This window comes from Anopheles coluzzii, chromosome 3 (assembly GCF_943734685.1).
Source record: "Anopheles coluzzii chromosome 3, AcolN3, whole genome shotgun sequence".
NCBI lineage: Eukaryota > Metazoa > Arthropoda > Insecta > Diptera > Culicidae > Anopheles > Anopheles coluzzii.
Genome location: NC_064671.1, coordinates 32072501 through 32086004, shown reverse-complemented (window position 1 = coordinate 32086004; position 13504 = coordinate 32072501). Strand labels below are relative to the sequence as shown.

Here is a 13504-nt window from a genome sequence, read left to right as displayed (position 1 = left end):
AATATTTGGGCCCACACCTTTAGAAGGGGAAAAAAGGTCACTGAACAATTTTTGACAGCGACCTCTCTACCACCTCCACCACTCATCTTCCCCACAAGAGGCACGTGCGTCATCGGCTTCACCAATTCCGGCTCATGGGTAAATCTTGCACCCCCACTCCGCGAAGAAGCGCACGCGGTGAATGTGGTTAGCTTCCGGGCATCAGGCTTGCAAGGGTACCTATAGCCATTCGCCATACGCCAGAGCGAAGGGAAATCGCATCTCAGTGACTCATCAATGATCGTACGTACGTATGGCTTCTTTGTTGTTGCTGTTGCGCTTCTTTCCGATACGCTCCAGTGGCCTTCAGAGGCTGCAACAAAGAAGGCTGGCCCCATCCATAGGTGATGGAGAGCGAACAAAACAAAAAAAATGGATACCGTTCAGCTTCTTTGGGTGGAAAAAGATTGTGTAACTTGAAACCCGCCCCGGCCTGACATTTGCTCCAAATGACTCACACTCACTTTCTACTGCGGGGTGCCGTGCGGGCTTTTCGGAGTCAGAAAAGGGTTCCTCGCCTCGTTTTTTTTTCACCCCCGCCGAACGATAAGAACACCCAATCGGAAAGGTCAGCCTTATTAGAGCTGGACTCTTAGCTGGACCGATCTTATGCTGATTAACGGTCACTTTTAAAGGCACTGGCAGTAGTAGTTCCCTGCCTTTGATTTGTTTCCCAACAAAAAAGGCACCCAGCAAACAAGACAACATTCGCCATTTCAATTCATATTATTAAGCTTATAGGGTAAGGCATACATAAATTTTGTTCTGTCAAACGCTAGATTCCAACAAGCAGCAGCTGGAGGCAATAGAGAAAAAAAACAACACGGCACTAGAACATTCATCACGTGCCAATTACCGAAGGGAAACAATACGTTACGGCCCTGTCCGTAACATGTTTGCAGCGACGGGCGGGTTACATTTCATCGATCGGTCTCGGTGCGGAGCGAAATTTGGACAGCGATCTGCTTGGCGCTTAAGGCCATTTACCCGACCGATGAATCATACACCCCGGTTCGATACCGACCGAATCATCATGTAGGTTGGTTGCTAAGGGTTCGTTGCTTACTTACACGTGTGTTGTCTCCTTTCCCTACTTCAGCAAACAGCTGTTCTCGATCGCAGAAACGTGTGGGGAGCAACATAAAACACACGAAACAAACCAACAAAAAATCGATAGACCCACATTGATCCAGTTCTGAAGACAACGCAATGACCCTCGCTCCTCTCTCTCTTTCCTGCTCTCGTTGTGGCCACACAAGCCCCAAGCCTCCAGGGTACAACTTTCGCAAGAGAAGACAGTGGAGGTGGACGAAAGAAATAAATAAAAAAAACGGCCACCACACGATTTCCCTCTCCAGTGCTTTTTCCCGGGGGCGCAAGCTGAAAACTGGCCTCCCTTGAACCGGTAAAGGAGGGGGGTCTCTTTCAAGCGGTCAGTGAACGGTGCCCCCTCGCTCAACTTCTTGGGCAAAAACAGATGTCCAAAATCTCGACACGGAACGGACACAGCGCGCGGTTCGCCGGTTCACCCTGCATCTGCGCGAAAGGGTTGTCGCTACCGAGACGTAAAATAGATCACCGAATGGGGCTCCCCACCACAAACTGCAGGCAAAATCTGGGCAAGCAGGCAGCAAAACAGCTGAGCCACCAATGGCACACTGTATATTTCGCAAGTCACCGATTTCGTTACCCTTTTCGTACCTTTGAACTACCGAAATCGGTGGTGCCCGGGCAGCGCAGAAGAGAAAGGTGACGACCATTTTCGGATGACGACCCCTTGGGTTGCCGTTCGAAGAGCAACGGGGAAGAACCAACAAAAAAAAAACAAACCCAGCTTCCCCTTCGCTCATGTTGGGAAATTGGTTCAAATTTGTAGCTCTCTGCGGCGATTGCAAACATCGTCGATCGTGCACAAAGCGAAGGGAGTCGCTCCCTACTACTCCCACCTAGCAGTCCACCGCGAATGGCCTTGTGCCACGGGCTCGGGTTGCCCCGGAACAGGGCACCAACCGCACGCGGGGTGCACATTTTTCATATCGCCCCAAGAGCGGGGAAGAGGTCAACCTCACCGCGTCCGCAGCAAACGGCGGTGTCGACCGAGATCGTTTAACGATCACCGTTCTAGGCACTGGTTTTGGGGAGTGGAGTGCTTAGCTGCTGTGTATTTGCATTGTGGAGCGCGAATGAGATATCGCGCGGCACTAAATGAGAGGTGGAGCAGTAACTGGTCCACTTATAATTAAATTAAGACTTCAATTGTGTGTTGGGTTAGCCGGCAACGGTTAAGTGGTAGCCTTCGGTAATGACTGATAATTACAGAATCGGGTGGGTTTTTGAGGTACCCAGCGAGGCCTAAGGATTTGGGAAAAGTGCAACAGTTTGAAGTTGACTCGGGAGTACAGTGGCAGACAATTGAATGAGTGCATCTTAATTTTGAAGTCAATTTCGGTATCTGTTGTATAAAGCACTAAAGACTAGATATCATGCCCATAATCCTGTCCCATTTTTCTCAGGCTTATATTAGATATCAGTTCGATGTGAGTCGAGAAAAGTAACAAATCACCACAAAAAATCTTCACCTCTACCAGGCCGTGGAATCTATTGTAGTGAAGTGGAACTCCTAAGAAAACTTTTTCCGAAATATTGAAATATCTCTATTCGAAGACGCATATGTTACTCAATCAAATTCAGAATTTTAAGAACATATGTTTCATAGGCTCTGCTGAATCGATTATTGATGCTGTGTAACATGTACTTACCACAAAATTCTTCAATTTGTGCTTGTTTACAGTTAGCTTCATACAATAACCAGTTATTTGCGGTCTAAATTGGTAAATCTAAGGCTCTAAATTGGTACGAAAGATACTACAAATTCAGAAAATTGAGTTTTAAACTGATTTTTCTTCCAAAACAACAAACATAGAGCATAGAATTTCTTTCCACGAAATTATTTGTATCCTCATTACCAAATATTTAGCTTGAAAGGATTGACGATTGAGCCAACCCAAAATTCAAGATATGCCCCCCAATGCACTTATAACCATTCCAGTCACTGTATCATCATACAAATCGTTTGCTTCTAGAGATCTCTTAAATCCTTAACTGCAGTACAAAATTCAACTTCTTCGTAGCCTTGCAGTTTCTGCAGCAAACTTGCACCTCCAAACCAAACCTAGCGCCTTGCCAGCAGCCAGCAAGCGTTCAGCGATCAACCAGCCTAATCCACGTCCACAAGACACACGTTAGAATAGGCTCGAAACAGTGCGGGCGACCGACCGCGCTCACACACAAGTTGCAACAACTCTCGCTCACCTTCGCACCGAAAAGGCGCACCTTTCGAATCCGCCTGCAGGTCGGCGAAGAAATTAAATGCACACACATGCCAACCGTACACACTGACGTGAATGCACCGCCGCCACCACCATCACCACCGACTGTTTCGGAGTGCCAACCAGCAGGCTTGTGTCCGTTTATGCTGCTGCTGCCGCTGCTTAGGAAGGTGACTTGCGGGGGGACAAGTTCTTGAAGTATAGCACACAAGACGCGGTACCACCGAGGAGTGTCAATTTTCAATGCAATCCGGCTGCATTTTTTCCGAGCCCCCTATGCCCTGCCCCCGCTGCGCTCGCTTTGCGTACTGATTCCCTTCACGGGAGGGTTTTTTTTTTGTATTTGTTGCTTTTCTATACCAATTCCCACTCGTTTGAATAACGTCGTTGGAAAAGCTGACTCCCCTAAGCATCGGGGGCAAGCCTGAGCGACACACGGTGGTTTGTTCTTGGCCGTCTTTGCTACCCATATCAGAGCGGTTAAATCGACGGGTTTAGAATGGCAAAATGGTAGTTGGGGTAAAGTAATAATTTAACGACTTAAGTGTTGACGGCAAAGCTTAGCTAAACGGTAGATACGCCACACAGACCAAACTTTCAGCATTACCAGAGCATTCAGATTTGATGGTCTTACGCGGTTTTATGCCACTTGTTAAGCGAGATGAGATGATGATCGTTACTTTAGCTGCCACTTGTTCCAACTTCAAACCCCATCGTGTTCGTGTAAATTAACGCGCGACACAAGAGGTGCTGCAGTGCTTTGGGGAAGATCTTGTGCTGCATTGATTGGACTGGAAATTGCATCGTTATGGCAAAGCTTTAGAGCTTTAGAGAGCTTGTAGATATGCAAGAGGACGTGCGAAGGTTATGCAAATATCAACTGGTTGTGGCGCTGGTGGATGATGGCATTGAAGCGTTAGATTGAGTGATAGGAATTCGATTCAAATATGTATAGAAACACATCATTAGACGTTACGAAAGGTGTATTACGAGTTTTCCCAGTAGAAACTATCTAAAAGCAGGGTTCGTCAGAGGAAATTCTGAGCATCTCAATACTGCTCAAAAGCTTGTAAAAGAACAAGATGTCTGCGATAGAGATCAGTGTTGATTGTTGATGATTGTTGTTAATAGATATGAGCTTATGAACTACTACAATAACTTGAATTGTAGTAAATACTGCTAAATAATCCAGACAACTTGGAAAAAAGTGATCTCCTAAATCTCTCAAGATCTCCTCAAACTCACTCCAGACACTTTCTATGCGCCTGGAAGGAGTGTTAAAAACCGATTTCTGAGCCAACGGATAAACCCAACAAAAAAAAAACAATCAAGAGCACAACAAAATGAAACTCGAAACGAAATGGCTCAAAACCGTGGGACCCATATCTCGCATCCGCCACCGGTTGGTTCTCCTCCTGCGAACCGGCCGTGCCCCGGGCCGCTCGGCTTCTTGAACCATTGATCCATCGGAGTGCGATCAGCATGATCACGAACATCGGAGCCGCTTTCGTGAAGCAAACACCACCACCATCACCAACAGCAACAGCAGCAACGGCAACCAAAAACCTGAAAGAGAAGGCAACCCCATATGCACGCCTGTCGCTGATGTGTCCGTGTCGGACGCGGTGCGTGCCTCGCTGCAGCTAAATTGCAGTAACGGGAACCGGGGCGATCCGGGCGAACCGACGACTGGCTGGCCTTCGCTCCTTTCTAACCCCGCACAGCCCAAAAGCTCCGATGATGTTTCTTTGCCGTTTTTTACTCCCCTCTTCTTCTTCTTCTCCTCCGTTGCTTCCCCACCACCTCACCACCATTGATGATGTTTGCGCGATGTCAGCCTTTTTCGAACCAACAGCAAAAAAACAAACCATCTCACGTAAGAGCCCGCGAGCTCTATTGGGCGGTAGAAGACAAAAAAACGACTAATTTACCGAAACGAAAACAACACCAACAAGCAGCAGAAGAAAAAAGCAGAACAAATAATTATCTACTGGCCGACGTATTAATATCGAAGCCTAAAAATAAACCGACCGAAAAAACCGATTAATAATCGCCTTCAAATGTGTGGTGCAGCTACAGCGGTTACAAGTGCGTGTTGCACACTGTACAGTGACGTGCGCGTGTTTTGCGCAGAGCTGCTGATTGATTTCTGCACTCAGCTTCGCTCGGATTGCATCACAAGCACGCACGCGATCACACGCTCATTCTTTGCTACAAGAGAGGAAGGCACAGAAAGAGAGAGAGAGAGAGAGAGAGTGAGATGTTGCAAAACCGAATCGGCGGTTGCATCACTGAGTTAAAGGTGGTAGGGAGCAATGCAAAAGCAAGCCAACGGAGACGTACGGCCGGGATGCAATTAAAATCGTTTTCTGAATGGATGATGCAAAGAAACGCACACACAGCCTGTTCGTAAAGAGTCTGTCCAAACCGTCCTTGTGTCATTTAGGTGGGGACAATGTTAGTAGCAAAGTACACACAGTAGCGCTTTATGTTAACAGCTGAAAATTCACCGGACCGAAGTTGGGGTTTCGGACTTGTGTTCTGGTTCTGGTTTGTTTTGACGGGGAATTTTGTTTTTGGTTTTATTTTTGCAAATATCATCAAAAGCATGCTAACGAGCGGCCACAAGTGGTTTCGAGCGGGGCTGTTCGCGACGGCCCATCAGGGTCAGCGATTTCGGGGGACAAAGGGCGGGACAACGCCAGACGTAAACAACACGAACGAGTCTCTCGCTGCACTCGAAATGATTGTGCGAATTGTTTCGACGGTAGCATCCGCAAGAGATGAAAAGAGATTTTTCGTAGAATTTCATTTTTAAGAAAAACATGCCGAAATGCCCGTTTGATGTATTTCTTCTTGTCTCTGCGGGCGAAAGAGGATTATGTTTTTAACAGATTTGCAAAGGAATAATTTGTATCGTTGCCCTTTGGCTGCCTCGCTTTCGTCGTAAAAATACAGCAAATAAGGGTAGCGTGACCGTGAAAATCGATGTTTTTATTATTTAGCCATATACTTTTGTAATATGATCAAATGTACTAAAGTTTTATACATCAAACGACATAAAATTGACCTCCCGTAGAGATCATTATCATTTTCTATCAAATTAAACACTCTTAACAGCTTTTAATGTCTTTTTACGATAATATTACGCCAACAACCTTAGAAAAGCAATCATTATACAATACTAAGGATAGGTTATTGCGGCTGAAAGTCTCGTTTATCCAAATCCAATTTATATTATTAAAGGGATAAAATTCGTATTTGTGCACTCCAGATCACTCCAGAAAAAGGAGAAGCAACCCTACCCTTGCCATCCAATCCGCTTCGCACTGTACCATCCAATTGACAGATCTTCGGTCATTGTACGAGTACTGTTCAGACGCCAAAAACGAACGTTAAAATAACGTTACGTTGGGGAAAATTTCGGAGTTTTCCCTATGACTGTTTCTTGAGAGAATAAAAAGCAAAACCTCTACACACCCGCCAGACAAACGATTATGGTTCTTTTTTTCCTCCCCGGGTGAAAAACCTTGCCTTGCGTACACCCAGAGGAAGAAAACGGGAGAAAAGCAAAGCATTTTGAAAACATCGAAAAAGCCAACGACCTGCCATCGGTTGCAACACAGCGAAATGCGAAAAAAACGCAATCGACGTGCAGTGAAAAGTGATCCTCACGATCGGTCCGCAATTTTCGAACCTTCTTCTCCACATACACACATAAACACACACATACACACTCGATCGGTCGTTTGCACACACACACACCACTTCCCCCCAGAGAGGATCCACCGCGAACAGAGCGAAATGTACTCGCGTGACGGTTTATGTTTTTTTTTGGGGTGGTTGAATTCTCATTCCATTAGAATGCGATTTGTGTTCTTTGTAAGTGTGTATTTGTGTGTGTGTAAATCGACATTTCAGTGACCTTGAACTTTTGCAAAAAGCACCCCAAACTGTGTGCGTGTGTGTGTCTCCCTGTCTCTCTCTCTCTCCGCAGTTTCTATTCAATTCCGTTCTATCGGTTCTTCTCTTTCGCCGGCTTGCTTCCCCGCAACAAGGTGCGTGCTTCCGTTCTTTTTTGTTGCGAGTTGTGCGTTGCCTTTTTCGTTAGCCAAACACAACGCATTCTTGGAAGGCATTTGACTTTTCGCGTTTTGCTTTGCGAGATGAGTTTTTTTTTGGTTTCGTTTTGCCAACACGTTTGGAGCATATTATTATTATTATTTCTTCTTGCGGTGGACTTTGTCTTGTCTTTGACGGTAGGGGAAGTTGGAACGGAAAAGCATGATGATGGGTGCTCGGGGCGGGGTTGCACTCTACTTTCCCCATTGCCCTCCCTTCGGTTGCGCAACGACCTCAGCAGCAGCAAGGCCCAACAACGAGATCGTCTTGTTGGCACGTCTCTCGAACGAACCGTGGCGCAAACGTGAACTGCGCGTAGAAATGAATCATCTTTCGCGCAAAAAAAACAACAACCTCACACACCGCTCTTTATTGCAGGTTCGTTCGTTGCTCCCTTGTTGCTCGGGGTGAGGGCGAGAAGATGATTAGCCGCTCGATAAAGTCATGATTAAGCATAAAACAGACGACTTGGTCGTTGATTCCTTTGACGTTAGGTGGGATGGCCGGTGCGAGAGCACACATGCCTGCCGCAAACCAGGAAGCCAGGAAGATTGTTCAAACCGCGTCAAACGAAATTAGCTGCAAAATGGTTACCCCGAGGGGATAGGAACGAGCGAGATATCTAAAAAGGGTATCTTAACAGATGCCATTTCAAAAGTTTAATATTTATTGTGCTACAATGTTTTAAAAAATATGTTTTAATGGCTCCTTTCTAAACGCACCTTTTGGAACTTAAGTCTAAAGGTCACAAGTTAAGAGAGATCTTTTGGGGTGCACATAACCACATAGTAACGTGAGTTCTAAGAGCTCAGGATGGATGAGTTAATCCTTCAACGCACACTCTTAGAATCATGAAAAATACAGCAGGTAAGTTGTTTAGAGTTAATGTGATGTAATGTAAAGAGTTCTTTGACTCACGAATCAATGAACTCACCTTGAGTGAGGCACTGGTAAGTATGTCGGACTTAGCTTTCACAAGAGTTATTCAACTTCCATATCCTGTGAGTGAGGTTCAATTCAGCGCGAAGAGATCTGAATCATTAATTGAAGTATGTGATGTGCAACTGTGAGTGAGTTGCTAGTCTTCGCAAGGATTTCATCAAATCACTTATAGAGAACGAACGCTCGAAGAGTTATTCAACTCAAACATGAATAAATACCTTGTGAATTAGTTACTAGTATCCATATAAAGTGTCAAATCTCTCAACAAGAATTAGCTCTTTAAAGAGCTTTAGCTTTAGTCAACTTAATGTCATTGAGTTACTACTAAACAACTGAGTTACCACTTTAAGAGCTATTGAGCTCACGATTGGTTTTATTTGCTGTGGTTGAGTTGCTACTCATCACAAGCAGTTAAATGATTTATTAACAATCTACACTGGAAAGAGTTATTTAACTGTAAGATAAATAAATTCCAAAGAGTGAGATACTAATAGGCATAAAGAGTACTTATCAAAATGTATTACTCGAAAGAGTATTTTCAAATACCAATAATTCAATTTACTGTGAGTGAATTACAACTGAGTGTAGATAGTGTTGAATTGCATATAGAGATATAACGCTCTAAACAGCTATTTAGCTCAAGAATGTCTTGATTTACTTTAAACAAGATGTTCGACATCGCAAGGATCTTATTTGCTTATAGAGGATCAACTCTCGAAAGAGGCATTTAACTCAAAGATGAGTGTACATCAATTGAGTGAGTTACTTGTTAACTCTGGAATGAATTATTGAACTCGAATTGAATAATTGTTATTTGCCAGAAGAACTTGTAATCGCATTTGAGTCGCAAACTAACTCTTTATGTTCATTAAAAACAGTGCAAATTTCTCAGTGGGGTACGTCACAATGATTGTTTTTCCTTTTTTTTACAACCAAATATAATCTTTCAATAATGCAATATGAAGCAACATAATCAGCTTAACAACAGCTTCGTTTGCAAAGACAATAGCAAAAAACTGATCCACCCATATGGAGTCACTAACTTGAGTGTGGTTAATTAGAAGCCATCAAGATGCGGCATTGATGCTACCCAGTGAGAAAATAAACCACTTATTAACGAATCTAACAAAACAAACAAACAAACAAATGCTTCCCTCGAATCCGACAAACGATCGAAGAACAAAAAACAACGGCCAAACTGGAATGGAAGTCATCGCGTCAGGAAGCAAAGCTACCCATCAAAGGCAAACGCCTAAACACACACAAACATGCGAACAAAAAAGCAGCAGTTGTGCGAGCGGCAAAGAGCAGGTCGCCGGCTTGGTGGTGATGATGGTGTGTAGGGGCAAAAGACCTTGAAGGACTTTTCGGCCGTCTTACTCTTCTCGTGTGTCGGCCGCCCGGTGTCGTCAGGCAGCAACAGCAAGTGTTTGCTAGAGGGCGCATTACGCCCTGTGTTTATGTGTGTGTGTGTGCGTGCCTCAGAGCACATACACACACACACACAGAGAGGGAGAGAAAAAAAACCTTTTGCCAAAGGTCGATGACGTAGCCTGGCAGCTCTCGGGACGCTCGTGATGACGGAAAAGAACCGAAAATGAAACGAAAACGCCGCACAAAACACGGCCCGTAAAGTGTTCCCGAATAGCCCGAACGAAGGGCGCAATCGAGAAGGGACCGGCAGCGCTTAAGCAGCGATGCACACGCCCGAAAATAGAAGCGCCAGACGTCGTCGTGCGGGGCAGACGCGATCGTTAGTTTCTGCGATCTGCACGGAACCGGTTCGCGTACAGTTTTTTGGGGGGTTTGAGGTTTGAAAATGATAATTATTTTTCGAGTGTGTGTGCGTGTGTTCTCAAAAAAAGCGTAGGATTCCTCACTCCATCAGGTGGTTTTTTTCTAAGCAAAAAGCGCGCACCGGCAACACGGGAGGACATCTTTGCAACACAGTTGACGGAAACGATCACCCACGTTTCGCTCACTTTGCACTCATCAACCCACCGTCTGCATTTATATTTTTGTTCTTTTGCTCTCTCTTTTTTTACCCTCGACTAACCCGAAAACAACATCAAAAAAGGTTCTCTCTTGCGTGTCTCGCATTCCTTCCGTTCCCGCTAGAGAGCGTGCGTAGACGCGCGCAACACCGAGCGTCGATCACGTCGAGTTCGCCGCGGCGCACACATGTGTATGGGTGTGAGGGTGGTTTCCTGTACATGATCACACGCATTTGAATGCGGCAGACGAAAAAGAACAACGCACACACACACACTCAACCTCATCAAGGACACCGATCCCATTCGCCAAGGTCAAATCGTGGCGGCTCGGTCGAACAAAATAAACACAACGCGGCGCGGCAAATGGCGCGGCTGCTTCAGAGGGGGGATGAGAATTTATTCAATGGAATGGTGTTTCGTGCTTCCTTTTCTCTCTCTCTCTCCCACTCTTACTCTATTACCCCTTGTGCTTTCCCTTCCTTCCTTAAATGGCCGTTCCTTCAGCGCCATTGGCAAAGCCGGGCAGTAATCGGTCAATGTGAACAGGTCGACGATTTCGCCAAAACAAAAAAGAAGTGACGATCCATGATGGACGAAAAGAGTACACGATTGTGTGTGGGGATAAAACGCACACGCCTGCCGTCAAAATGGCCTCCTTCCCATACTACAGGAAATGGACATCCTCGAGAGGGTTTTTTTTTTGTCAGACGTTCCGTGGCAGCGTGGGAAGATGACAGTCCCACGATCTGCACAATATGCAATCTTTATGCAGATTACACGGATTGTGGTGCTGCTTTTTTGGTTTTATTTGTTGCTTCCAGTTCCAACACTCCATTCAGTTTGAGTGATTTAAATAAAAGAAAAGAAAAAAAAACAAAAATCGGGTTGAATTTGCATGCCGAAAGAGGCGTGCAACGGATGTCCTTGAGAGTGACCTTGAAATTTTGTTAAATATATACAGATGACTCAGGCGGAGTGTGGTTTGAAGCCAGAAGAAGGCTTTAATTTCGCTTTAACAGAAGAAATCGGATTCTTTGGCTTTGAAGCGGAGATGACTAATGTACATGGAGGCAGAGAGGTTTGATTCTTTTTTGAGGCAGCTCTGTAGTTGTTTGACATTTTCGAACGAAATTGGATATCTTTCGAGATTGAAATGATACTGGAAACAAGATCACAGATATCGTGCCTGATCGTTGGAACAATATAATCAGAAGCGGATGATCATATCGTTCAGTACATTAATTTGAATGGAAACTGATCAGCGATTTATATAGATCTTTACAAGTTTTGCGAAACTGCGAAAGCGATTTCATATTTGGATTTAATTTCAAATAAAAAAGTAACAGTATCGTTGTTTCTTTTAGCTCCATATTAAAACTTGTTTTAATAATTAAATTTCCATTCTTATATTGAACTTTAAGAAAAGGAAAAGAAGTCATTTACACGATATTTACTTCAACCCATGTTCCAATAAAATACATAATTTCTTTTTTGCAAATTGTTTAATAACCAAAACATTTTAGTCATATTGGGATACATCAAGGATTTCATGTGGTCATCATATAGGTCATGTGTATCTGTGAAAGGGACCATTAAAAGGAGAGCTACACAACATCCGTATTGGAGTCTATCTGAATCGGGGCTTTAGCCTGGATGTGTCTAGGCTTGAATTGATAATGGTTAGACCACATAACGGAGCTTACAATCAATTGAAAATACTTGTCTGTAGTAATGTTGCGAGGATTTTAAACAAATGAATGTCATAGAATGTCCATTCTTTCCTCTATCTCATTCCAAGGAATTTTCAATCAGGATGCCTTTTCTGATATGTTCTGAATATTCCACAATCCGAAAAATGTAGATGTATTTGAATGTATTGAGGATCTTGTTGCTCTAATAACATCTAAACTCCCAATCCAGATCTCCAGACCTCCTGGACGCAGCAAGGACCAAATGACTCATCCAATAAGATCGTCCAATTGAGTCTGATATGCTCATAAATAGCTAATATGTTGCTATGAAACTCTTATTTCTATAGAAACCTTGGATGGTGTTGAGAAACATTGGAGATGACTTCGCATCGCGAGGTGCTACCATGACTGGCATGGCAATTTCTAAGTTACCCTAAGAATCTCCGATGTTGATACACATTTATTAAACTTAAGAGAGTCATTTTGTCCAACCTTGAGACTTGAGAAAATGTTGAAAATCAAATAATGCTAATTGTTAAGACGAAACTTACCCTTTTATAAACAAACACGCGACCGGCAGCAACGACATCGCTCTTGTTGCCACGAACGAGTTAATCCTTTGCCGCCTCCGTCACTCCCCCTAACACCGCTGGCACTTTTCCCGCAACCACGGCCACCACCACCACCACCACCACCACTAATCCTTGCTTGCGCTGTGTCGTCGTCTAGCCGCGAACCTAATCTCGTATGCATGTGGGTTTGTGAGCGGGGGGGCGCGCGCAGAGGTTCTGAAGGACCGTATGTGAATTGTATATTTGTGTACTAAATGTGTGTATGTGTACTGCCCGCGACCTAAACTGCCGAAAAAACACCTACGAGCTGGTAAAGAAAATGGGTATGTTTTGTTTAATAAAAAAATTGGAATTTTCACACCGCTACTGATTCAAGAAAATCACTACTAAATAGCGGTCTCCTGGTACACGTATTCTACACACACAAACACACTCATTTAAACCATACAAAGAAAGAAAAAAAAACTCAAAAAGGCTCCATCATAATGGCTCCTCCACCACCGCAGGCACTACAGTGGAGGCTAATATTTTTTCACCAACAACGGCGGCCGTTTTGGCCTTTTCCGTTTTGAAGGCGCTTCTTCGTCTCTTCGCTTCCAACAGCAGCAGCAGGCGCAGAGTTTATTGACATTAAAAAAGAACACTACCACTACCAAATCATCCAAACACAATAAGAGCGCGCGTATATATACACACACAAACACAAATACCGATACAGCTTCATGTACGCACTTGATGCGGTGTGCCATCTTCATGGTGTGTGTGTATGTGTGTGTGGAGCACACCCGACAGGTAACCAGAAACACATCATCCCC

General features: G+C 44.4%; 1 protein-coding gene across 2 annotated transcripts in view; it reads right to left on the bottom strand.

The window, feature by feature from the left end:
• Positions 1 to 13504, bottom strand: part of LOC120955552 (nuclear hormone receptor FTZ-F1 beta) — a 40267-nt gene that overhangs the window by 24759 nt on the left and 2004 nt on the right. For both annotated transcript variants that reach the window (XM_049609802.1, XM_040376525.2), the window contains exon 2: positions 12669 to 12996. The gene's annotated coding sequence lies outside the window, so the exon portion shown is untranslated. The remainder of the gene's footprint in view (positions 1 to 12668; positions 12997 to 13504) is intronic.